Source organism: Phocoena phocoena, chromosome 21 (assembly GCF_963924675.1).
Source record: "Phocoena phocoena chromosome 21, mPhoPho1.1, whole genome shotgun sequence".
Classification (NCBI taxonomy): domain Eukaryota; kingdom Metazoa; phylum Chordata; class Mammalia; order Artiodactyla; family Phocoenidae; genus Phocoena; species Phocoena phocoena.
In genome coordinates, this window is record NC_089239.1 from 7,322,723 (window position 1) to 7,348,525 (window position 25,803).

Here is a 25,803-nt window from a genome sequence, read left to right on the forward strand (position 1 = left end):
CTAGATTAGAGAGAAGAGCATGGTGAGTCCCCATGTACTCATCTCCCAGCATCTGCAGTTATCAACATTTTGCCAATGTTGTTTCCTCCATCTCCCCAGTGCATTATAAAAACAGTCACAATTCCCTGCATTCCATCAATGCTTCAGAATGCATCACCTCATGCCATCCTTATGACAGTCCTATTGAGTTCAGCAGAGTGGTTATTACTATCTTCATTAAAAAAAAATATTTATTTATTTTTGGCTGTGTTGGGTCTTTGTTGCTGCGCGCGGGCTTCTCATTGTCGCGGCTTCTCTTGTTGCGGAGCATGGGCTCTAGGCGCACAGACTTCAGTAGTTGTGGCTCACGGGCTCTAGAGCGCAGGCTCAGTAGTTGTGGCGCACGGGCTTATTTGCTCCGTGGCATGTGGGATCTTCCTGGGCCAGGGCTCGAAACTGTGTCCCCTGCATTGGCAGGCAGATTCTTAACCACTGCGCCACCAGGGAAGCCCCTATCTTCATTTTATAAAGAGAAAACCAAAGCTCAGAGAGGTTAAGGAACTTTTCCAAGGTTACACAGCTAGACAGCCCAGGACTTCTGATGCCTAATCAGGTTCCAGCTCATTGGATTATTCCAACTGCATTTTAGGATGCAGGCAGGGCAAGCAGGGGCGTAGCTTAGCTGGTGGAAGGTCTCTGAGACTCCCAGCCTACAGGGTTGCCCAGTCTAAGGCCTTCCTTTTAACCCCTTTGCTAGACCTGCACCACTGCTTGGAGCAGCTAGAGCAGGGGAGGGCAAATTAAGCTCTCCCAGGTTTTTCACCGGTGGCTTCCTTGGATCGTGGCTGCAGGATGTTTATAATACTCGGAATCAATTTGAGGCGCAGAGATTTTCAATCAGGGAGGCAGGTTGCACTGATAGGGTCAAAAGGCCTGTCGCCAGCGAGGATCACAGCATCTGACATATTAATTTGAGCTGTCAGAACCAATACGTGTAACGGAGGCGTGGAGACACAGGCCCTGTTTCGGAGAAAGAGTGGGAAAGGAACAAACAGGGGAAAGTACGACCCTGTGACAGACTAACGTTTCACAGACTCCTGTAGACCCAGTCCCGCCGCGGGTAGCCAGCGGGCCGCCCATTCCTGGGGAGGCATGCGTGGACGGGAAGACGGGACTTCTCTGCGGGATGCTGGCTACATCACAGCGGCCAGTTGGCCCTGTAATTAAATTCTCCCCAGCTTTTCCCCGACGCTCACTAGTTGTCTCTTTCCTTGCCTCCACATCAGTTGAGCTCCAAAGCTCTGAGCCTCAGTGGGAAGTACATTTGTTACTGAGAACGCTTTGACACCTGCAGCTGGAGTCGGCTCCCGGCAAAAAATCACCATGAGCCCTGCTTCTCCCGAGACTCACACTCAGCCTGCCTCACGACTGGTACCCTTCCTCTCTTTCCTGCCCTCCCTGTTCCCGTTCTCCTTGTTGTCCCTCTCCATCTCATTCTCCCCACTCCCAGTTCCTTTGGGCAACCCTGCCATCCCCTCAAGACCCCATACCTTCCCCGAGACCTGGGAGCTGATGCTCTCAAATGAACCCTTGTGAACACACAACAGCGCAGGTCTGCACGGGTCCCGGGCGTGCAGGGTACACACTGTGTTCCCGGGGACCCCATCTTATTGGGTTGCACATGTAAAGCACGGTGGACCCAGAAAAGCCCAGTAGTCTCCATGCTTCTTATACCAAGTGATCAGGAAAGAATGGGAACATACAATGTCATGGCCAAGACATGGTAAAGGCTCCATTCCTGGAAGCCCCTGGGCCATGACTGGGGGGTGGTCTATGTCAAGCAAAGGAAGAGTGATTCCGCATCCAGTGGGAGCAATGAACACAGACAGACCTCATTTTAGTGCACTTTATTGTGTTTCGCAGATACTGTGTTTTTTACAAACTGGAGGTTTGCAGTAACCCTGTATCAAACGAGTCTATCGGTGCCATTTTTCCAACGGCATTGGCTCATGTCGTTTCTCGATGTCGCATTTTGGTAATTCTCACAATATTTCAAACTTTATTATTATATTTGTCATGGGGATCTGTGATCAGTGAACTTTGATGTTACCGCTATGACTCACTGAAGGCTCAGAGGATAGGTGGCAGTTTTTAGTTTTTAGCAATAAGGTAATTTTAAATTAAGGTATGTGCATTTTTTCCCACCAAAACCATGCATTTACATTTATTCTTGTAACTCGCTATATGTTTCAAGCCATGAGTTCCCATGGTTATCTCCAGTTCCAATGCAACAACACAGGATTTATCCCAGCTTTTCCCCTTTTGATATTTCGACCTCCTCCTCTGAGGAGAAAGCCCCACTGTCTCTATCTTCCCGTACAGACAGTGTTCTCCTTCTTGTGCATTGTTTTTTTAGACAGAATGCTAGTGCACCTTAATAGACTACAGTATAGTGTAAACATAACTTTTATACGCACTGGGGAGCTAAAAAATTCGGGTGACTCGCTTTATTTGATACTCGCTTAATGGTGAGGGTCTGGAACCGAACCCATGATGTCTCTGAGGTCTGCCTGCACTTATGACATTAGGCGCCGTGGAGAGGTGAGCCTGAGAGGTGGACAGCAGCCCTATGTTAACACACAAGCGAATCCCACACGTCTGTCTGAGATTCCAAAGCTCACGGCCTCCCGGGTATCTCCTCATTGCTGGGCCTCCAGTGACGGAAGACGTCAGGTCTTTTCCTAGGCAGCGGTGCTGAAGGGCCTCCCTCGGGGACACAGGAGTTGACCCTCCAGCTCCCTTCCCAGACCGGATCACTTCTTCCCCCAACACGCCCTCTGCCCCATCCTAACACCCGTGTAGCACCCAGTGTGATATATTCGGGAGCTTTTTTCTTCTCAAAACGTTTTGTGCAAAGGGAACAGCTCTTTGAAGAAACTAGCTCCTGAAAAAAAATCTTTGAGTTGTGTGGAGGAACACAGTTGTCCTTGCTCCGAGGGGAGACCCCAATCTTGAAGAGAAAGTAAATGAGGGACAATGGTTATCAAAAAGATGGGTGAGATTTATAGGAAGAGCTGCATTTCTTCTCCTGATCTGTCTTTCCCTCCACCTGTAACGTACAAGTCAAACCAATAAATGGTATGGGGAGAGAGAGAGAGAGAAAGTACACTTGTAAGAATCCTCTGTAGGGTGACAGCTAAAGGATAGAGAGTTTCTTCTCGAGATGATGAAAATGTTCTAAAATTGACTGTGTGATGGTGGCACATATCTGAATATATTAAAAACCATTGAATTTTATACTTTAAACGGGTGACTGTATGGCATGTGAATTACGTCTCAATAAAGCTGTTAAAAAGAAAAAACAAAGGACACACTTCCTACTGGGGCCTGGCCTTGGACGTTACCTTGGAAGGGCACGGGTGTTCAATCCCCACCAGCGTGGGTCCCAGGAGTCGGGTCACCCACAGAGTCCAGGAGGCAGTGGAAAGGCTGGAAAAGGGCCTCCGTCTCTAAACCCAGCCACGTCACAGGTCCAGTTAGAGACTTGTGGCAATCGGTTTGTAGGACGTCACCGTTGGAAGGAATGTTAGAGGCCACGATGTCCAACTCCCGTTTCTCAGATGCAGAAACGGAGGCCCAGGAAGGGGAGGGACTTGTCCACAGAACACAGCGCGTTAGAGTCAAATCTGGGACCTGAGCCTCGTCTTCTGTTGCTTATCCTAACGTCTTTCCTTTTCCTTCCACAAAGAGCGACCGAAATGTGTGCTGGGATCTATGTGTTCACAGTCAGCCTTAGAGAGTATAGAGGGGGGTGGCAGTGTGGGGTAAACAGGCCACTACACCACAGTCTGAGGCACTTTGATGGGGGGAGTAGAGGAGGCTATAGGTAGATCTAGAGAGGGACGACAACTGTGTGTGCGTGCGCGTTGCTCAGGGACGGTTTCCTAAAGAAGTTACTTTCCATCTGAGATCGAACTGATGAACAGGAATCAGGTACAGCTTGGGGACAGGGGGAAGAGGGGGAGTGGGGGTGAGCTGGGGCATCTACGTTATTCAGGAGACATTCAGTCTGATACGGAAGACTGTCTGGGGAGTGAGCAGAGAATGCGGAGAATGAGACTGAAGAGGTTCTAGATTCTCTGGGACCTTCTGTAACTACCTATGGTGTTTAGGCTTTACCTCGAGGTTAACAAGAGCCCTTGATGAGTTCGCGGCACGTTACTCTGGCATCCACATCGTGCTAAGGGAGCTCTCCTCTGGTCCAACACCCCTCGCCGCCAACCCCAGGCTCTTGGGCCAGCTGCATAACAACCCTCTTTAACTGAGCACGTACTGCATGGCTGGCGCTGGACTCAAGTGGGTATTTAACGCTGAGGAACTCATTTAATCTCCATAACAACCCAATAAATTGTTTACCAAAATGATTCACATTTTACAGATGCTAGTAGCTGACACTTATTTAGATTAACTATGTGCCAGGCATGTTCTAAGGACTTTACATATATCAACTAACTTATTCCTCATGGAAACCCCGTATGGTAGGTACCAGGATTACCTGCATACGATAAACTAGGAGACTGAAGCACGAGGAAGATAAATAACTTGCTTGACTAGCCGCTCACAGAGAGTCAGCCCCTGCTTGTCTCCATTTCTCTAGACCCCCCAACAGAAGAAAACTAAAAAAAAAAAAGTTGTAAAATTTAGAGAAAAATAAAGCATTTCCCCCTTATTGTTAAATTCCTGGCCCTCCTTCAAACAAACAAAGAAAGAAACAACCCTCCCAAACTCAAGGTGGGAATCTTCTTGTCCAGGAAAGAGGGGAGGGGTGATAGGCAAAGGGCTAGGACATCACACAGGAAGGGCAGACCACACATCTTGTGGGAGGGGGTGCAGGCAGAATTCCAAAATCACCCTATGGCCTTCACCTCCTGGGGTTACCCCCATGACTATGTTATGGGATGTGGCAAAAGGTGTTTTGCAGATGTAATTAAGGTTACTAATCAGATGACCTTAGAATTGGTAGATTATCCAGGGGGACCTAACCCAAACATGTCAGCCCTTTAAGAGCAGAGAATTTTCTCCAGAAAAGGTAGAAAAAGGCATCAAAGAGACTGAAGTGTGAGAGGGCTCTGATGCCAGGGAAGTTCTCTGTTGGTGATCTTTACATTTTCTCATTCCTTCTGCACCTATTCATTGGAATCCTTCTGAGAAGGATTCTTTTCCTCATCAACTATGTGGTTGGCTTGATAAAGAGTTCATACAGGAAAGGCAGTGTAAACGTTTGATTGTTTTTTTCTCCCTTATTTAATCAATTTTCAAAAAAGTTTTTAAGATGCCATTATGCCAATCAAAGGGCTGAAGTTCAGAGAATGGATAGGTTGCAGAGTGCTAGAGCCAAGATTTGAATTTAAGTTTTCCCAGGGTCCAACTTGTGGGCTTAACCACTGTACCTCACTGCCTCCCAGGAAGGAGGAAAATGGTCATGAGATAATGTCAAATTAATCAGGCAGAATATGAATCTAGTGAGATATTTATAGATGCATAGAAAAGATGGAGGGAAATACACCAGAAGTTTTACAGTGGTTATCCCTGAAAAGTTGAAAAACAAAAAGCACCCAGAACACTTGGGTTCCTCTGTTTCTGGTCCTTTCTCAAAGGCTGCTGAGAACCTATAGAGGGTATTAAGTTCTTTTTGTGCAATGAGCAGGGCACTTTTCTTGTTTATAAATGTCCCTGTCATTGGCCTTGAATGCTGGCGAGTGTCCCACGGGAGAGCTTGGCAGTGTCTTTCTCTAAGGAGAGAGGGGCTGTATCACTTCAAGGATTCCTAGGCACTTTCTGTGGCTACCGTTGGTGTGGTTTAGTGGGGAAGAGGCTGATCTGGAGTCAGATCATTTAGGCTCACGCTTTGGCTTAGCCATTTCCTAGCTCTGTGACCTTGGGCAAGTTGACCTCTATGTTCCTCCGTTTACTCAACTCTGAAGTGGAGAGGGTCACAGTGCGGACCTCCTAGAGTTTGGGAGGGTTACACGAGTTAATGCAAGTAGGATGCAGGCCTTAAAAAGTACTCAAGGAGCGCTAGTTATTCTTATGCAGGAGAGCCTGGAAGAATCATTGCTCCACATAATTTTGCTGTTACGAGAATAGAAGGGAGGACCGCTTCCCCAGGTGCCAGAAGGATTGCAGCGAAGCCCAGACTCTGCCTTTGTGACACACATTTTCCCTATCCAATTTACCTTGGCACAAAAGGATAACTCATTGGTATGTCCACATCCTGGTCCTTGACATACATCTTCCCTGCTCGTACATGTGGTGACAGCTCCCCAGGTCCCCTGGACTTTCTTCTCTGAGTTTCCCATTAATGTTGTCTACACGAAGGAAGACCTGGTGTTTGCCTTTCCCCAAAGCCATCCTTCTTTGGAGAACAGAGGGTAGGGGTGAAGGGTGGGGGCCCTAAAGAGGAGGGAGGTGGGAGAAAGACCATCCCAAGACGTCAATGTGACCTTGAGATCCAGCAGCATGGCTTAGAAATACACAGGCCAGCTACCTCCCAGCAAGGCTTGCCGGCACCAGTCCTGCCCTTCCTGGCAGCCAGGAGAAGGCACGTCTGGAATGAAACTGGTCCTGCCCTGGGGAAGGGGTGAATGGTTACTTGTGAAGCTAGTTCTTGGGTTTGATTTTCTCCTCAACTACCTCAATTTCTTCCTCTTCACCAGACAAGTGCATGCAGCTTGGCGATTTCCAACCATTCCCAGCCCTAATAATTGACCCGATGGGCTTCTGTAAGCGATTGGGGTCCTGCCGAGGCCCGGATTCTCAGTTGGGATCCCCAGGAGTGAGGACAATCATCCTATTCCTTTCCCAAGTGTTTGGACTTTGGGTCAGAAGCCGCCACGGAAAGGGGAAAAAGAGAAAACACTTCTCGATGAAATGTTCTTCCTTTGGGACACGACTCCAGGCGTGTTAGGAATGGAAGTGACGTTTTCTCATTCATTCATCTCATTCACTTATTTATTCATTCATTGGAGAAATATGTATCGGTTCTTTTAGAGAGTGCTTTTCAGACTTTTGCTTTTGGCAGCAGAACCCCTATTTAATAACATCTTCATGAAACCCAATATATAAGAGACTGAACTGAAGTTCAGAGAGAATCAGGGACTTGCCCAAGGCATCCACGCTCTTTAATGGTGGTGCTGGGTGGCATCCAGATATGCTCATTTCTAACCCTTCAGTCAGCTATGCCCTTGTTATTTGGAGCATTTATAGACAAGTACAAACAGTCCTAAACTTACAAGTGAGCTCTGTTCCAAAAGTTCATCAGGAAGTCCGCTACCTGGACTTGGAATATATTTCCCTATAGAAACAGAGGTACGGATGGTGGTGAGGTGCCCAGACCGGCCCACAAAAGCAAGTTTAATCCACAGTGTGTTGGAATTCTAGAACTAACAGTTCTTCTTTAGCTTTGTGCTTCTAAGAGCCCTGAGGAACTTGTGTACTTGGACAGTAAGACATCCTTTGTGGGGAACATGTCTGTGAGTTCCCACCCATGTGGACACAGTAAGGGACTAGGCAGTGAGCAAAAATGACCTTTGCATGTTTCGAAAGATGTCACCGTTTTCTTTGGTCCCAATAGAATGTCAAGTTCCCAAAGGAAGGGATTTTTGCTTATTTTGTTTCCTACTGTATTCCCAACATATAAGTGCCCATAAGAAGCGCTTGATAAATGATTGTTGAATGAATAAATGCACAAAAGTTTCATAGATTTCTTGAACACACATCTCCAGGAGGCTTGGTTATTTGTTTCCAAGAAACAAATATATTCTAAATATATTATATTTAGAAACAGCAAAGTAAAGGCTGATATAGACAGATCACACCAACAGCAGGTAGAGGTGATCAGCATTCAGGCAGAAGAAAAAAAAAAAACATAAAAAGCTGATACAGGAACTCCAAAAGCACAACAGTCCGGGATCATTCAGGTCAGGAACCCTGGGAGTCATTACTGTAAAGTACACATTAATTAATGCTTATAATTTATCATCCTTGTTTAAAGATGGAGGAAAGGATGTGTGGAAATTGTCGAAATCATAATAAAAAGTTATGTTTCTTAAAGAAACAAACTCTTCTTTTATCTGGAAAAACATTCTAGGATTCCTCAAGTTCCAAGTGCCTAAGTGTTCTAGTCTGTAATATGAGAAAAACGTTGGATGTTACACTTTACAGTAGGGACTATTTGGGGCTTTGGTGGAGCTCTCAGCCTTTTTGGACTGCAAATATAATTGGGTAACAAATGAGAAACTTTGCTTTTAAAGCAAAAACGAAACTGAAAGAGGCATCTTAGCTGCTGCGGACAGCAGTTCATCGCAGGTGGCCCAGGGCGGCCTTCCAGGAGCCCAGGCAGGAGTAGCATTTCCGTGGAATGTGCATCCTTGGGGGAATTTTGCTTGAAGACAGAGCGTGGGCTTCAGACTAAGACAGAACTTCACTCAGTGTAGGCGCTTCTACTTACTAGCTGTGTTACCTTGGACAACTCATTAACCACTCTGAGCCTTGGTTTTTTTTCTTCCTCCAGAAGGTAATGTCTTCCTTATAGAGTTGTGAGGTTTAACTGAAATAGCATATTTAAACGGCCAGGTATGGTGCTGTTACATGAAAGATACTCAACAAATGCAACTTCCTCTCTTACTATTTCCAGGAGATACCCTCCTCTACTTTCTATGGTTGAATTTGAGTGAAGGGTGCTGTGTGTGTGTGTGTGTGTGTGTGTGTGTGTGTGTGAGTGTGTGTGTGTGTCTGCAAGTGGCTTGCTCACTCAACAAGTCTTCCCTCCAGCAGTTCTCCTCCTTTCTTGCCCTGCTCCATGTCTGGATGGGCTGTTGGGCCAATGACCATAGTCTAAGAACACTTTGCAAAGTTTTGGTAAATATTTGGCCCCTCTAGTTCAGGCAATGATTTGAGTTTGAGAATCAGTCACAGAGCATCATTTCCATGAACAGCTGTGCTTGCAATGGAAAGATGAAAACAAAACACACCCTTCCATCCCCCCACCTCCTTTCCTAAGACCACCGTATCCATGAGGGCAATGGCCTGCATGAGTCAAGATAGTCTGAACACGCCTTTCCTTCCTCAAGCGTCAGACCCTGTTGCTTGGGAGCGGAGACCAAGAGTTTTATACAAAGGGTTCATAAACTTTCCTAATTTTGGGAGCGTGGGGTTGTAGTTAAATGTGAGCTGCCCCGATCCCCCCTGGGGACAAAGGCACTGATTTCTCCAGCTGCGGGAAGTGTTGCTGCTCGTGTCACTTTGTTTGTCTCCCTCTGGGCATTGCCCCCAACTGAAGGGAGCTCCCTCACCTGAGCTGTGTCCCCTTTCCAGGGGCAGCCCATGTCCAAGGACTGGGCAATGTGGTATGGAAAGATCTGGTCCTCTTGTCTCAATGTGGGACATCTCTGAAGGCCTGCCCAGCCACAGAGCTCTCCATGGGCTTGGCTAAGGTCTCTGCTACAGCTGCATTGCCACTGAACTTCAGCTTCTGCCCCATCCTGCTTCCTTCACACACTCTCAAGGACACTTCCCAATAAATCACCTGCAGACAGATCTCCATCTCAAGGCCTGTTTCTGGGGGAAAGGGACCTACAGCACTTGGTGTAAGAAGAGGTGCAAGGAAGCATGTGTTAAAATGGGGCCTGGTGGACTTCAGACTATACTACAAAGCTACAGTAATCAAGACAATATGGTACTGGCACAGAAACAGAAATTAGATCAATGGAACAGGATAGAAAGCCCAGAGATAAACCCACGCACATAATGGTCACCTTATTTTTGATAAAGTAATCAAGAATATACAATGGAGAAAAGACAGCTTTTTCAATAAGTGGTGCTGGGAAAAACGGACAGCTACATGCAAAAGAATGAAATTAGAACATTCCCTAACACCATACACAAAAATAAACTCAAAATGGATTAAAGACCTAAACATAAGGCCAGACACTATAAAAGTCTTAGAGGAAAACATAGGCAGAACCCTCTGTGACATAAATCACAGCAAGATCCTTTTTGACCCACCTCCTAGAAAAATGGAAATAAAAACAAAAATAAACAAATGGGACCTAATGAAACTTAAAAGCTTTTGCACAGCAAAGGAAACCATAAACAAGACGAAAAGACAACCCTCAGAATGGGAGAAAATATTTGCTAATGAAGCAACTGACAAAGGATTAATCTCCAAAATATACAAGCAGCTCATGCAGCTCAATATCAAAAAAACAAACAGCCCAACCCTAAAATGAGCAGAAGAGTTAAACAGACATTTCTCCAAAAAAGATGCACAGATGCACATCTTTTTTCTCCAAAAAAGATGCCAACAAACATGTGAAAGGATGCTCAACATCACTAATCATTAGAGAAATGCAAATCAAAGCTACAATGAGGTATCACCTCACACCGGTCAGAATGGCCATCATCAAAAAATCTACAAACGATAAATGCTGGAGAGGGTGTGGAGAAAAGGGAACCCTCCTGCACTGTTGGTGGGAATGTAAATTGATACAGCCACTATGGAGAATAGTATGGAGGTTCCTTAAAATACTACAAATAGAACTACCATATGACCCAGCAATCCCACTACTGGGCATATACCCTGAGAAAACCATAATTCAAAAAGAGTCATGTACCACAATGTTCATTGCAGCTCTATTTACAATAGCCAGGACATGAAGGCAACCTAAGTGTCCATCGACAGATAAATGGATAAAGAAGATGTGGCACATATATACAATGGAATATTACTCAGCCATAAAAAGAAATGAAATTGAGTTATTTGTAGTGAGGTGGATGGACCTAGAGTCTGTCATACAGAGTGAAGTAAGTCAGAAAAAGAAAAACAAATATCGTATACTAACACATGTATATGGAATCTAAAAAAAAAAAGGTTCTGAAGAACCCTAGGGGCAGGACAGGAATAAAGATGCAGACAGACATAGAGAATGGACTTGAGAACACTGGAAGGGGGAAGGGTAAGCTGGGACGAAGTGAGAGAGTGGCATGGACATATATACACTACCAAATGTAAAATAGATAGCTAGTGAGAAGCAGCCGCATAGCACAGGGAGATCAGCTCAGTGCTTTGTGATCACCTAGAGGGGTGGGATAGGGAGGATGGGAGGGAGACTCAAAAGGGAGGGGATATGGGGGTATATGTATATGTATAACTGATTCACTTTGTTATACAGCAGAAATTAACACACCATTGTAAAGCAATTATACTCCAATAAAGATGTTAAAAAAAAAAATGGGGCCTGGGAGCTGGAGCATCCACCAGCCAACTGGCTATGACGCCCTGTGTCTGGTGGTAGGTGATGTTTCCATGGAACCTGGCCTGCGGTAGCAGCTCCATTGTCAAACCTTCACTGGCAGGCAGATGAGATTGGACATGGACGGAAGGAAATGTCCTGGCAGGTATAATGTCTCACGTGTTTGAGAGGGTGGGGGCAGCAGTGCTTATCTGGACTAAGGAAACATAGCTGTTCCTGGGAGCTATTGATGCATTGGGGAGAGACAATGAATGTTGGGGATAATTAATCACCAAGTTCACACCAAGGACCTCCATATAAAGAGAATCTTATTGCCTGAAGCTAGAGGGGGGATAGTGGGGATTAGGCCTAGAACTAAAGACAGCAGAGCTCCAGAGCAAGGCTCGATCCTCTACCCCAGCCAGGCTGCCCTGCCAAAATCAGGGTCCTGAGACTTGTGATGGAGACACCTGGGTTGGTACACTAAAACATTGAATCCCCAGATTCCTCCGACCCCTCTGGGTCAGCAGAAGCAGCCCAGTCCTTCCTGTTAAAGCCTAACTGCCCCCCTTCCCCCTCCTTGGCTTGAAGACAGTGGAGGGGGCTCTGCCTTTCAAGACCCCAGGTGTCCCCTCAGGACTCAGCCATTCCTCCCTTCCTGCCACCAGCCTAATAACTGGGGATAAGTCATGACATAATCTGGTCAGAAAAAGGCTGGGCCTGCTAAGGAAAGAAAGGGCCTGCACACCAAAGGGGGTGCAGATGTATCCAGCAGGTACCTCCCAGAGCTGGGAGAGTGTGTGTGGAGCTGCTTTCTGAAGGTGTGGGATTGAGTGGCAAAACATAAGGGAATCGAAGAGGGTTTTTTTGTTGTTGTTTGTTTTTTTGCGGTACGTGGGCCTCTCACCGTTGTGGCCTCTCCCGTTGCGGAGCACAGGCTCCGGATGCGCAGGCTCAGCGGCCATGGCTCACGGGCCCAGCCGCTCCGCAGCATGTGGGCTCTTCCCGGACCGGGGCACGAACCCGTGTCCCCTGCATCGGCAGGCGGACTCTCAACCACCGCGCCACCAGGGAAGCCCAAAGAGGGCTTTCTATTTGCTTGTTTTTATTTGTCTGCTAGGGGGGCACTCTCCTCTTATTGAGGATTGAACCACACGACGAGGACCCTGGAAGTCAGTGCTAGCACTAACTAGGTGCTAGGGAGTCTCCTGGAAACTTGGAGAAAGTGCAGGCCTGGACTTAGTGAAGTAGAAATTCCAGAACTGTCGTGGTGGACAGTGGAAGAATGGGTGGATAGGCTTAAAGAAGTGGCCTCGTTAGAGTTGATTTAGTAAGGCTGGAAAACTCACACTGACTATTCTCTAAGGGAACCGAAGGACTCCCCCAACCCAACCCCCATTTTTTTCAATTTTTATCAAAATATAGTTGATTTACCATATTGCGTTAGTTTTGGATGTACAGCAAAGTGATTCAGTTATACATATACGCATATTCTTTTCCCTTGTATGTTATTACAAGATATTGAGTAGAGTTCCCTGTGCTGTACAGTAGGTCCTTGTTGATTATCTATTTTATATATAGTAGTGTGTACGTGTTAATTCCAAACTGCTAATTTATCCCTCTCCCCGCAACGTTTTCCCTTTGGTAACCATAAGTTTGTTTTCTATGTCTGTGAGTCAACTTCTGTTTTATAAATAAGTTATTTGTATCATCTTTTTAGATTCCACATATAAGCGATATCACGTGATATTTATCTTTCTCTGTCTGACTTACTCAGTATGAAAATCTCTAAGTCCATCCATGTTGCTGCAAATGGCATGATTTCATTCTTTTTCATGGCTGAGTAATATTCCACTGTATATATGTACCACATCTTCTTTATCCATTCATCTGTCAATGGACACTTAGCCAACACCCATTTATGAAAGTAATGAAGACTATTTCCTTCACCAGTGTTGTTGGGAAACTCAGTGGTGGCTGTCCTCTGTAGGCTAGGGCTGACCATCGGAGATTCTGTGACAGAAATTCACTCCTTTATAGCAATGGGGATGATAGGGTCGCCAAATAAGAGGGCCTAGCTGGTGTTACGGTCGTCAGAAGCAAGGTAGGCACAGTTATCGGGGGAGCAGGGACAGAGTGGTGGTTGGGGGGCCTGACCTGCAGAGAACCATGAACCTAATTAATAGAATATCATCCCTCGGGCCAAGCAGATGGGCAGCTAACATGGGAATCACTCACACTATACAACCAGGAGAAATTGATGCCCAGGAAGCTGAGGGTGGCTACCCCCAGTAAACAGGTGTGATTCCTTGCCTAGTTTCTGGACCTGAGCCAGTGTTTAGACCTGGGACCTATCAACTAAGGGAGAGATCAGGTCTCCAGAGGAGAGGACCCTGTAATGCCACAGCCAATATATAATGATTTCTTTTGTCCTTCCCCAAATGTACAAGTGGCCATTTACTTGGGTAACCATTCCCTGGGGAAGAGGGAAGATGCAGACTTATCAAGGACTTTTGGACACAGGACCTGTGTTGACTCCCAGGAAACTGAAGCTTCAGTATGGTTGCTCTGGCTAAGTCTGACTCACAGTGGGTCCATTGGGTCCTCTGATCCGCCCAGCGGTCACTTCCCTGATCCCTGAATGTATAACTGGAATAGACTTTGTAGTTGGCAGGACCACATTGGCTCCTTAGCATGTGGGGTAAGAGATACTGGAATAGGAGTGGCTTCTGAATCTTCCCCCACCTCCTGGCCAACATAGTAAATAAAAACCAATATGGCATCCTGACAGGAGGAAATGTCACAGATCAGTGCCGTTCTTAAAGAACTAAAGGATGCCCAGATGACTGCCCAGATCATATTCTCATTTAACCCACTAATTTAGACTCTACAAAAACCAGACGATCTTGGGGGATGACAGTGAACTAGCACAAACTCAGCCAAGCGGGAGCCCTGATTGCAATTGTTTTGTCAGTTGTAGTATCTGTGCTAGACGGATTGGTATGGCCTCAGGTACAGGCCAATGATCTGGTGAATGCATTTTTTCCATACCTATCAGGGAGATCAAAGCACTTCACATTCATAGGAGATGGACAACAGTATACATTTATGTCTTGGCCTAGGGCTACATTAACTCTTCTGCCCTCTGTCATAAAAAAGCCTGAAGGGACCTAGGCCTTCTAGACATTCCACAGAATGACATAGTGGTACACTCTATTAATGCCATTTTGATAATCTTACTGGGGATTAACAAGCAATGGCAAGTATGTGGAGGCATTGGTAAGACACACATACTACAGACAGTGGGAAATAAATCAGTTAACTTTGTACACAGTGCTCTGTCTCGGACTGTTTCCTGGGGAACCTGCCTTATGGTAAGGATGTCTAAATACTGAGTCTCCACCTGGAACCGGGCTACCTGTATCAGGCTGGACTAGGCAGCCGCATAGCAGAGGGAGATCAGCTCGGTGCTTTGTGACCGCCTGGAGGGGTGGGAGAGGGAGGGTGGGAGGGAGGGAGACTCAAGAGGGAAGAGATATGGGAACATATGTATATGTATAACTGATTCACTTTGTTATAAAGCAGAAACTAACACACCATTGTAAAGCAATTCTACTCCAATAAAGATGTAAAACAAAACAAAACAAAAAAAACAATGTCAACACCTTGATGGCTTAACACAAAAACAGTGCTTTCATCACTAATGAAAAACCCGATGAGGCTGTTTCTGGTTGGTTGGTTGGTTGGTTGGTTCCTCTGAGCCCTTGAGGATGGTTGGCACCATTGTCACCACCTGGCAGCCACGGTCTCTGTGGACGGGTCTCCATCCAGGGAGCGCACGGGAGACTTAACCACCTGGGCCTGAACCTGACACAGCCCTTTGGCTCACGTTTGTTGGTGAGGAGAGTCCCATGATCTGATGCTGTTGCACAGAGTGGGGAGTGGGCATGGAGTTGAAAACTGTAGACGGGGCAGCAGATTCCCAGAAACAACGCCACACTGTGTCGAGGGGGGCATGAGCCTTGGGGGTCAGTAGTCATCTCTGCCACACCACCCTAAGCAAAGCTGGGAGATAAGTGAGGTTAGTCTTTTTTTTTTTAAAAAAATTATTTTATTTATTTAATTTTGGCTGCTTTGTGTCTTCATTGCTGCATGCAGGCTCTCTCTAGTTGTGGCGAGCAGGGGCTACTCTCTTCGTTGTGGTGCGTGGGCTTCTCTCTGTGGTGGCTTCTCTTGTTGCGGAGCACAGTCTTCTCATCGCGGTGGCTTCTCTTGTTGCGGAGCATGGGCTCTAGGCACGTGGGCTTCATCAGTTGTGGCACACGGGCTCAGTAGTTGTGGTTCGCGGGCTCTAGAGTGCAGGCTCAGTAGTTGTGGCGCACAGGCTTAGTGGCTCCGTGGCATGTGGGATCTTCCCGGACCAGGGCTCGAACCCGTGTCCCCTGCATTGGCAGATGGATTCTTAACCACTGTGCCACCAGGAAAGCCTCCAAGTGAGGTTAGTCTTGACTCCATCTAATGCACTCCTCCACAGACTCCCAGTTTTGTGACTCTTTCCCCTTCCCGGCTCTGACCTCTGATTATTCTTTGAAGAATTGCTCTCAGAGTGCCGTTAAGTGACTAAGTTCCTAGCTGACAACCAGACCATCGGCTCAATACCCATCCCTTCCTAGACCTTGAAATTCTCTCCCATCTTCAGCAGGCCCTTCCAGAGCGCTCTGCCTTTGCCGGCGCAGGGACCCCTCCGGAGCACAGTTACCTTCCGGCCGGGAAAGGATGACTTTTCTCGTTCTTCACGATCCAGCTCAGAAATAACGTCCTCAGTGTTCCTGACTCCTTGAATATACTTGGATTACAGCATTTATCACACTGGAGCATAAAGAACTGGGTGCCCATGGGTCTTCTGAACGTGGTGTGTGTCCATGTCACGAGAACAGAAGCTGCATGGGGTCAGGATTCTTTCCTACTCTGTGTTCCCCGGAGCCTTGGGCAGCAGTTGGACCAGAGTAGACACTCGTTCAGCGTGTGTTGCATGAACAATCCTTTGTCCCTTTTCTGCCCTGGCACGGTGCCCAGCATGCAGCAGGCCCTCAGTTGCCGAAGGATGTCACGTTTGCAAGGTCAGAGTGTTTGCAGTCTCATGTCATCCTTGCTGGTGGTGGGGTTTCAGGTACTGTCTTTGAGCGATGGTTCTGATTCTGGAAAATCCTAGTTCTGGCTGAAATTATTCTACCTAGACACACACAGACACACAGACACATGTACACACAGCCCTTTATTCCCAGGTCCTCTCCCAAGTCCTTTTTGAAGATGGAGGCCCAAGGAAACCAGTTCTTGTAAAACTACTTCTTGTAAAACCATTTCCTTATTTTTCTACCCTGTTGAGTCTGCGCCTCCATCCTGCCCACCCCGAGCCCCAGGCCCGTACCTCCAGGGCTGGTTCCTCCTCAGACAGAATTGTTCCCACAAAGGCCCAGAACCGGAGACTTAAACTGGATTTGCCTGTGGCTTTGGGCTCCCTGTGTCCTCCGTCTTTTGTTTTTGATTTATCGTTTTAATCAGTTGTAGTCAATCATTCCCTCTGTCTTGCTTCACCATAAACACAACTCTTTGCCAAAAAAATTATAACTGTATTAAATGATTTTATGACAGTAAACTGCAGATGGTACAGTGTAAACACAGGTGTTTCTCATACCCCACACCCTCCAGCTCTGCCCGGACCGGCAGGGGTGCCGTGGAGGAAGGGCGCCTTTGGGGCCACGAGAAAGGAGCTGCCCCCGGGAGTCTGAGGATAGCAGGTCGTGTGGTTCAACCCTTCACTAAAGAGGTAAAGAGACAGATTTCTGGGAGGAGATGCCATCGGGCTCAGGTCGCACAGATGCCTGATGGCAGAGCCAGGGTGTGACTGAATTCATCAGATGTCTAAGATCCCTTCCAGGACGCTTCTGCTCTCTCCTCTCCTTCCCCAGGTCCATTTTAGGCACATTTCACTGTAGTACAAGTACTCGTGGAGGGAGGGAATGGGATAATGTGAATATTGTAATTTGCCCGAGGCTGTGTGTGTGTATATATATATATATATATATATATATATATACACACACCCCTTGGGTCTTAATGTTTTTGTCCTACAGTTTGGGTAGATGTGGAACGCAAGACCTACAGCAGGGAGGTCTTCCTGCCTCCTATCATGGCAGGGAAGTGATGGAGACTTCTGATACTCTTGGGATGGCTGTATCAGGCATTGTTCTGGGAACAGGAATGAGGAAGCAGACACAACAAAGGAGGCTTTTCCTGGGGTGAGGCTCTGGGGAAGCTGACCAGCTCAGCGCCCTGAGCAGTGAGGTGAGCTTTTTCCTGTGCTGGCCTGGTTGCTCTGGAAGGTTTGGGAAGTCTGAGATTCCAAAGCAGCTCACCTGAGAGCCTGCAGGGCACGGGGTTGAGTTTCTTTTGGTTCCAGGTACAGAGGAAGAAAGAGTAAGAAACACTTTGGGGGTAATTTCACCAGGGGAATTACCCCCTATAATTTTCATCCCTAACCATGAAAAAGGCATTTTTCAAACAGGTGATTTATTAGATGGAGGAGAGGATTCCAAAGATAGGGCTATTTGGGACAACCCGTTGATGATGTCGTCTCCCCGCTGGGATGTTTCGTAGCCTAAGCTTTCTGGCCCTTTGGGAATCAGCACATGTGTGTGCGCAAACACACGTGCAGTATGTGTATAATATATATTCATATATGGTTTAGTCTGAACGCTGGCTGTTTCCGCTCCTTCCTGTTTGTTTCTTGGTTTTGGCTCACCTGGGCCCCTGCAGGAAACACATCCAATATTTACCAAGAAGCTCCAAAGGTTACATTCGCTTCCCAAAGTTTTTATTCCTCCTTTGTTTGGGTAAGTTTCAGCTCACAAGAGAAGCTGTTTTTGCTGAGCCTGGCCTGCACAAGAGAGGCAGAAACACAGGCCCATCTGGTGAAGATTGGAACATAAATAGCCCCCTTTAAAAATAAATCTCCGCTTTTAACTCTGTAGATAAAAATATCTGAATGAAGGACAATTCTTAATCTCCACCTTCTCCCCTGCTTGACTCAAGCGTTTGTAAGTGGAGTTTTTTCCCCCTTCTCCTGTTACAGGTTTCATTTTGGCTTTGATTCTAGCGAGTTTACTGACAGATTACTTCATTTTAACTATATGGCTTTTCTGTCTAGTGGGAGGCATATTTCTAAGTATCATATTTATCAAAAGAGCTCTGCAAAACAAGGGCCAGAATTACTCTTTTGATGGTTCCCCCTCTAACTACAACCACAATAAATTTTGTAAGAAAGAATGCTCAACTGGGGACCTTTTATGTTAAAGCCGAGAACCGGGGTTCAGACATTGTCACTTTCAAACCTCCATCAGTCGAGCTGTTTTTCGCCCCCCCTCCTCCCGCCCCCTCCCCGGGCAGAAATCTCACATCTGGTCTCACTTGCACGGCTGGTCCTGGGCTCCCAGGGGCTCCATATTTTTTCCCCTATAACTTTAAATCAGAGGAGCATTTCAGTAAATCACAGGGAACACTTATTTATTGGACATAGTTTTGGGTCTCTTAAAGCATGGAAAATAAATTTAATGGAGCATTCGGAGCATTTCTCCAATCTTTTGAGGGATTACTTGGGGAATTTGTCATCTGTGCCAAGCCCAGCAGCTTGATCCAGAGAGATGGGGAGGAAATAATGGGAGAATCTTCTCCGAAGGCCTAGGTGGGTCCTAAGTCGCCCCCAAGAAAGACGACTAAGAAGGGGACCAGTTGGCAGCAAGGTGGATGGGCAACATTGCTGTTTAGTTAAAAAACTATCATTTCAGCTGGAGGGTGACTTTAATCTGAATTACATTTTGTTTTTGTCATCTACTCTTGCTGTGTAATTTATGGACGACCATGGCATGCTTCTTAATCTCAAACACCAAAGGAGGGAGGTGAAGATGGGGGCCAGGGGAAGGAACAAAGGAGGACTGTGAACTCAAAGAGGCAAGGGGGCAGCTCTGGGAGACTCAGGGGCAACCTCAAGGGGCGTGGAAGCGCAGGCCAGCGTGGGACCTGGCTGGAGAGGTGAGGGCCTCGGGCACTCATCTCTCAGACCTGGCAAGAGCCCTACCTAGTGGAGTGGCACATCCCTGGGGCGTGGTGTGTATGTTTCAGGGCTGTGGGAATTGGGTTTGGGAATGGCCCGACCTGGGCAGTTACAGCAAGTCCCTGACATTATGAACCTTCAAGTTGCGAACTTTCAAAGATGCAAATGTGCAGTCGCATGTCCAATCACGTGTTAGTTCACGTGTCTGGCGTACACTGTCACGTGCGTGCATCCTCTATAAGTGGTTGTGATCTGTGTACTTTACTGTACAGCGCTGTATAGAGTACAGTAGTACAGTACCTTTATTTCAAGCCCAGGAGGTCCGGAAGCAAGCGTAAAAGCAGTGGTATATAGCCTATTGTGTTAGGTGGGTACCTAGGCTAACTTTGCTGGACTTAACGAACGCGCTCTCGGAACTGAACCCGTTCGGATGTAGGGGACTTACTGTGTTCACAATCAAAAGGTGAGGACTTGACTGTGGAGTCTGACTTTCCCAGGATGGATCAGAACTGATGAATGGGTGGAGGACGGTCTCCCCGGGAGAGGTTGTCACCGGGCTAGGTGGGCAAGTTTCACTCCTGCTGTCCTTGAGCGGGAAATGAGGGTAAATGGGGGCGATGCTTCTCCCCGGAGGGAAGACAGTCAGAGGAGCTGTTTTGGGGCTTTAGGAACACGGAGCTTTGAGTTCAGGGTAGTGGGGACGCTTCTTTAGGAGAGGAAGATGGAAGGTGGGGTGCTGAGGGAATCCCCAGGAGGATGTGCTCCCCTTCACGCGGGCGCTACGGGAGGCACAAAGGACTTGTTCGCGAGGGCAGACAGGCTCTGTGTTTGGAGGCAGAGTGAGAATGACATTATTGTGTCATTATTAGTATTAGCTGCAACGGCAACCATGCCCACAAGCGTTCTGGGTCTTCGCCTTTTGCGTTGTCCTCATCTCAGTCTCTGTTAAGAAGGAAGAAGGCTGGCATTCTTGTTTTTAGGCTCAAATGCGTAAAGTGAGGCATAAAAAGGAACAAAGGTGGGTGGAGATGCTCAGGTCACAGGGGCGGCCCCTTTTCAGCTTTCATGCCTTCAGGCTCCCCGCCTCCCCCCACCCCCCCACCCCCACCGCTGTGGAGAGAATTCTGTTCCAGGTTTTCTTGGCGTTACTCTGACGTCTTGGGGAGAGAGATTTTCTCTCTAATTTCCCATCCTCAGCTAGGAGTTCTTTCTGTCCTGAGATGGGCTTCCTCTTCGTTGCCTCTTTATTCTTTGCCTTTTTAGCCTCGCGGACCAGCCCTGGCCTGGGACCTAGCAGATGGGGCTGGGGGCTGGGAACTTGCACCGAAGGAGTGGCTGCAGGAACGAGGAGGGGTGATGTCCCCACCCTCCCGGCAGGACAGGCTGAGGGGCAAGTGGACCCTGCAGCAGTTGTGAGTCTGTCCAGGCTCAAAGTTGAGCACCAGTTGGGATCACAGCCATCTGTGGGATACATTTAGATGGGTCATTAGGCGTGGGTATAAAGTTTAGAAAATTACTGGTCAGCTGGGGTCGAAGCCCTGACCTTCACGTGACTCCCCCTGGCTATGTGCGCACTTTCTCCCTGACTGCTTGAGATCCTCTGTGGCTTCAACCAGTGTCCAGCCTTGACTCCCCTCCCTTCTCCCCATGTCTAAACGCTTGCCCCTCATGGTCTCGGGAACACACCAGGCTCAAGTTTACCTTTTCTCTTTGGTTTCTGTGGCCCTTCTCTTCCCGTCCATCCATCTGCTCTACACATGCTTTCAGGTCGAGATCAAGTGTTATTTTCTCCTAGTGCATGACTCCGACCCCTTCACTTTCTCTGACCAGCATGCAGTGGCCACTGCACCCTGCAGCATGAAATTAAATAAGCAACCTAAATGTCCATCAACGGAGGAATGGATAAAGAAGATGTGGGGTGGGCTTCCCTGGTGGTGCAGTGGTTGGGAGTCCGCCTGCCGATGCAGGGGACACGGGTTTGTGCCCCGGTCTGGGAAGATCCCACATGCCGCGGAGCGGCTGGGCCCGTGAGCCATGGCCGCTGAGCCCGCGCGTCCGGAACCTGTGCTCCGCAACGGGAGAGGCCACAACAGTGAGAGGCCCGTGTACTGCAAAAAAAAAAAAAAAAAAAGATGTGGTATATATATAAACACACACACACGCAGTAGAATATTACTCAGACGTAAAAAAGAATGAAATAATGCCATTTGCAGCGACCTACAGATTGTCATACTGAGTGAATTAATTCAGACGGAGAAAGACAAATATCATATGATATCACTTATATGTGGAATCTTAAAAAATGGCCCAAATGAACCTATTTACAAAACAGAAATAGAGTCACAGATGTAGAAAACAAACTTATGATTACCAAGGGGGAAAGGTGGAGGGAGGATTGACATAAACACATTACTGTAAATAACATAAACAACAAAGGCGTACTGTATAGCACAGGGAATGGTACTCAATATTCTGTAATGACCTGTATGGGAAAATAATCTAAAAAAGAGTGGATATATGTCTATGTATAACTGATTCGCTTAGCTGTACACCTGAAACTAACACAATATTGTAAATCAACTATACTCCAATAAAAATCAATTTTAAAAAACAGCTATTGCCTGGGAAACACAGTTTGCTTTTAAGAAATTTTCAAAAAAAAAAACTATTTTATTTTTACCCCTGTTGATTCACCGTTTCTCTGAACTGTCCCATCTCCTTACTGGAAAATGAAGGGTTTAGACGGATGATCTCTAAGGTCTTTGGCGGTTATAAAATTCTGTTTATAATTATCTTCTCATCTCCTCAAACACAAGGACAGTATCTTTTTCTTGCACTGACTGCCTCCATTGTCGAGCCCAGTGCTGGGCCCGGAGTGGATATTCCCTAAGTTCTTTTGTGTCCTTCTTCCTACTGGCGATGGAAGGAATGAGGCATGGCTCAGATGCCCTGGAAGCCTGGTCTTGTAGTCTGGCCCGAAGAGAAATTGTTCCATAATTTGTGGATTTGGTAAAAACTGCTGTGACGTCTTAACACTCAATGTGCTCTGTTGCAGGAAATTTACACTGAGGACTCTGCCCAGCACAGGGAGATGTCATTTTAAAGGGGGCCAGCCCCACACCTCCCCACCCCCTGCAGCATACACATTTTGTAGCAAAGAAGAAAAAAGTGCTCAGCTTGGTTCGGCTACTTACTACCCACAAGACAGGGGCAAAGCGCGTGGCTCGTGTGAGTCTGGGTTGCTCACCCCTGCAGTGGCCACTGCCCTGTGGTGGGAATAAAAAGATGAGACATGTGAAAACATCCTGTAAATTGTGAAGCCAAGAGCGGTAGATGTGAAGTGGCCGAGGAGGCGTGATGCTCGGTTTACTTAACATGTCATCATAGAAAGTCAAAAACTCAAACAGAAAAAACACAACCTAAAAGGAAAGAAGCAAAGTGCTCTCTCTCTCTCCCGCTTTCATTCTGGGACAAAGAACCACTTCTGTTCTCTGGTTAATACTCTCTAGAGACTCCCCCTTTCCCACCCCTGCCAAAAAAAAAAAAGAAATTAAAAGAAAGTCCAGGAGTAAGAGGGAGCAACCTGGTATATCCTGAAAGTTGACTCTGGGAAGAGAGGAAAATATCAGCAAACAAAAGCTGTCACTCACTGGCAAGCTGCTGCCTCTGGGGAATCATCAGTAGGAAGAAAAACTAAAGATCTGAACCTTGCCTGGAGCCGGCGCAGGGCTCGTGGCTGAGGCTGGTAGAACAGGACCCTCTGGATGGAACCTTCCTGCTCATTCTTGGGGTTTTAGCAGTTCCGAGGAGTCACGCTGTTGGTTAAGAGTCTGCCTGCTGCCCCCTGAGTGGGCGCTGCGTCCCATTCTTCAGCATCCCGGCAGCCCTCGTGAACGGGTGTGTATGGTGGGACCAGGCCTCACCGCGGACATCAGTTGGAAACCCACCCACGCCCCTCTTAGCCTGTCTGATGCGCTCACGCCTCTCTTCCCCTTCCCCTGTCCCAACTTCCCCTCTCTTCCCACATCCATCCACCTTGCCTGTCAATTTCCACCCCACGAATCAGAAGTCAGAGGCCCCACCACCCCCAAAGCCGGCAACCGGGGCTCCAACCTTCTAGAAACCTGTTTGTGCGCAAACAAAGGCCTTCCCCCCCAACCCCTCTCAACACACCATCACGACTTTCCAAGACGATGATTGAGTTTTTCCCCTGTTCTGCTTGATATTTCTGCCAAAGCAAGAAAAATCCTCGTTGAAGTCTAGCAGGAAATCCAATAAAAATTCTTCAAAAGATGGGCTTGACATTGAAAAACAGCAAAATTATAAAATAGGCCTTAGAAAAGAGAGCAGAGAGTTATTATATCTGGCACCAGGCAAAAGCCCCGAGACCCCGTCCAAATGAGCCATCACAGACTGAAAGTGTTTAGCTTCCCGTTGATTAAATATGGAGAAGGACCCAGGGCTGCCAAGCCTCGGGGATCCAAAGTTTGTTTTCAGTCAGAATGTGTTTTCAGTCAATGGAAAAAATGGTCGGCCTGCGCTGGGCTGTGTAACCGAGAAGCCCCAGGTTTGGGCTGAAATATGGCTGTGAAGCTGAAAACCATGAGGGTAGTTAATCATCCCTCCCAGGCCCCTGTAATTTAACTCAGCGGCTCATTCCACTTGGTAAGCTCCCCCAGCCTCCTTTCTTTCTTCTTCTCTCGGTTCATTTCATTCAAGGGGGGATAGATGAGTCCTTCTGAGGCTCATTTGAGGCTACGTTTCAGTTGTGAAAACTCCTCACCCCCAAGGCACACCCCTCCCCAGTTGGGTCCCCACTGCCCACTGCTCTGAACACCCTGGGGGTATAAGAACAGAGGGAGGAGACCATTCACATGGACGTCCTTCAGGGAAATCTCTTTGTCCCAGGAGCTCCCTGGAATTGGGGCCTGGAAAAATCTCTTCCTTCCCCACTGCCTTTCCAGGGAAGGCTCTTTTTCAGAGGCGTTTACTGCCATTCTTTTAACAGGGTGATCTTATTCGAGACTGATAGTTTCCTTTTTTCCTGGGTTCTCATCTGCCCCAGTGCATTCCCTTACAATGAAGAGTACAGGATATTACTCAGCCGTAAGAAAGAGCGAAATGATGTCATTTGCAGCAACATGGATGGACCTAGAGATGATCATACGAAGTGAAATAAATCAGACAGAGAAAGACAAATATCATATGATATCACTTATGTGTGAAATCTAAAAAAAAAAAAAGATGCAAATGAACTTAGTTTCGAAACAGAAACAGACTCACAGACAGAAAAGAAACTTGTGGTTACAAAAGGGGAAAGGGGAGGGAAGGGATAAATTAGGAGTTTGGGATTAGCAGATACAAACTACTATATATAAAATAGATAAACAACAAGGTCGTACTGTATAGCACAGGGAATTCTATTCAATATCTTGTAATAAACTACCAAGGAAAAGAATCTGAAAAAGAAGAGATATATATATGTATATTTATAACTGAATCACTTGCTGTACACCTGAAACTAAGACAACGTTGTAAATCAACTACACTTCAATAAAAAAACAAAAAAATTTAAAAAAGTATAGGAAGTCTGCTTTTGGGTATCATTAAGGCCCCATGAATGAGGATCTGAGAGAGAGAGGGAGAGAGAGAGCGAGTCTTCAGGCTTGTGGAGCTGGACTTTGAGGTAAGCCAAACCTCCTTCCCTGTCAAATGCAAGCACCTATTCTACTTTTCCACTTCAAGTTTTACACCCGTGAGTAGCCTCAAGGGAGGATGATGGTGCATTTCTGATCCTGGTGCATTTCTTTTTCTTTCTTTTTCTTTTTTTTTTGCAGTACGCGGGCCTCTCACTGTTGTGGCCTCTCCCGTTGCGGAGCACAGGCTCCGGACGCGCAGGCTCAGCGGCCATGGCTCACGGGCCCAGCCGCTCCACGGCATGTGGGATCTTCCCGGACGGGGGCACGAACCCGTGTCCCCTGCATCGGCAGGCGGACTCTTAACCACTGCGCCACCAGGGAAGCCCCTTTTTCTTTTTTTGATTTTTAAAAATTTCCATCATTCCTTCTACTTTAAAAAAAACTATTTTATTTATTTATTCATTCATTTATTTATTTTTACTGAAGTATAGTTGATTTACAATCTTATGCCAGTCTCTGCTGTACAGCAAAGTGACTCAGTTATACACATACAGACATTCTTTTTTTCATACCCTTTTCCATTAGGGTTTAGCACAGGTTATTGAGTATAGTTCCCTCTGCTATAAAGTAGGACCTTGTGGTTTATCCATTCTAAATGTAATAGTTTGCATCTATGACGCTGGTGCATTTCTGATCCTCTTTCTCGCGCTCCCAGGGCCGTCACTGGCCCTGTGGCTTTTGTCAGCTTCATCTCTCCAATAACTGCTATTCATGGAACCCCTCG